Source organism: Grammomys surdaster, unplaced genomic scaffold (genome assembly GCF_004785775.1).
Source record: "Grammomys surdaster isolate TR1022 unplaced genomic scaffold, NIH_TR_1.0 130, whole genome shotgun sequence".
Lineage (NCBI taxonomy): Eukaryota > Metazoa > Chordata > Mammalia > Rodentia > Muridae > Grammomys > Grammomys surdaster.
In genome coordinates this window covers 16,810,667-16,812,401 of record NW_021604588.1, presented here as the reverse complement: position 1 = coordinate 16,812,401, position 1,735 = coordinate 16,810,667, and positions in this window count along the sequence as shown.

The following is a 1,735-nucleotide window of genomic DNA, read 5'->3' as shown; positions in this document are numbered from 1 at the left end:
CCCTTCCCTTCCCTTCCCTTCCCTTCCCTTCCTTCCCCTCCCCTTCCCTTCCCTTCCCTTTCCTTTCCTTCCTTTTGCGTTCTCCACTCGCCACCGCCACCGGAGCTCCGATTAGGCCACGGGTGACAAGGCTGCTGCTGGGCTGCAACGGCTGCAAGGATGCCGCAGGCCTGGGAGAATGGAGATGATGCAGCTTGTAATGCAGCTGAGCTGCGGGGGAAGCAGCTCTTACAGTCTAGCCTTGGAGCTGCGGGGCACTCCTGGCTTCTAATTGTGGCAGATGCGGGTGGCCTGTGGACGATGTCTGACACCTAGAGCACTCGGGCTCTACACTCACAACTCAGGGTTCAGCCGACTCAGAGAAAAGAGGGGAAAGGGGAGGGGAACTTTATTTCTAGGGGAGGAGGAGAAGGTGCAGGCCTCTGGGCGAAGCGTCATTTTGAACTGGGACTTGGCTATAGGCCGCGCTTGCTGTCTGGACGTCTGAGGTTAAACTGGAATCGCAACCGAGCGAATAACAAGACTGCTAGAAAAGACAGGCAAGAGAGCAGAGCAGCCTAGATACTCTCTCCCTAGGCTAGTGACTTGCTTTCTCTAATATTCAGTGAAGTTAATAAACCGGTCTCTCACAGCATCACATCAGAACTTTAGCCCAAGCCTTGTCTTCGGTGGCCCCTGTACTTGTTTCAAGCCCACCCCTTGCTAGACAGGACTTCCGGCCCCTTTTCTCCCAGGCACCGCTGCCCTCACCTATCTATACCCCTCTATCCCTTGATATAGTACCGGTGTCCCTGATGCTGGGACAACATATTCTGTGATTGATTAGCCACTGACTGCTGTCCAGGAGGAAGGCGTCCTCTAACGATGACAACACCGACGACCAAGGATACAAAGCTGTTAGACATTAATTCAGGAGCCCACGCCAATCCTGAGCTGATAGTAGCCTGGAAGTTCCCTTACGGTTTCAGGTTTTTGGTATCTTATTGCTGAGGGGAAATAAGCCTGACTTGGAATATCATTCCCGAGACACTTATTTGGACAATCGAAAACAAAAGATTTGGTGGTTTCATTATTGTCGTTATTTTATTTTCTTCCTGAAATGTGCAACAACAGTTCATTTGGGTGGCCTGTGGTCTGTTTGGGAGCGGGCGGGGAAATCCATTCTTACTACAATTTAAAAGAGAACGAATTCTTAAAATAGAGATGTTGATGCGACAGAAAACCCCCACTACATCTAGTCTGAGCTCTAAAGACCCTAGCGAGAATGGCAGGCTCAGGCTGTGGAGGCTCGGACAGTACCTCCCGCCAACAGGCCAAAGCGGATCCTGAAAAAAACGCTACAGAATTAAAAGTAGGTATTTAATCTCAAAGGCAATCGCTCCCTGGCACTTGCAAAACACAGGACCCCACGTGACCCGGGGATGCGGTGGCCGCGGAGGGTGGCACTTCCTACAAGGTTTAGAGAGGGGACACGCGTGCCGCTCTCCTGGGGCTGCACTCCTTGTTGATTCCGAGGCTCAGGGCAAAAGTTTGGCTGTGTCTAAGGGAGATGTTTGGAGTCATCTATCTTATTTTGTTTGAAAAGTCACTCTTTCAAGTTGTCACTGGAATGACAGCTCAGAATAAAACTAATTTGCGGCCGGCCCTCCTCCTGGCTTCTCTGAGGAGCTCCCGTGAGCTGAGAGACCAGCGGACTACAGTAGATTTGTGTCGGGATTCTAGGTTGGAGGGACGC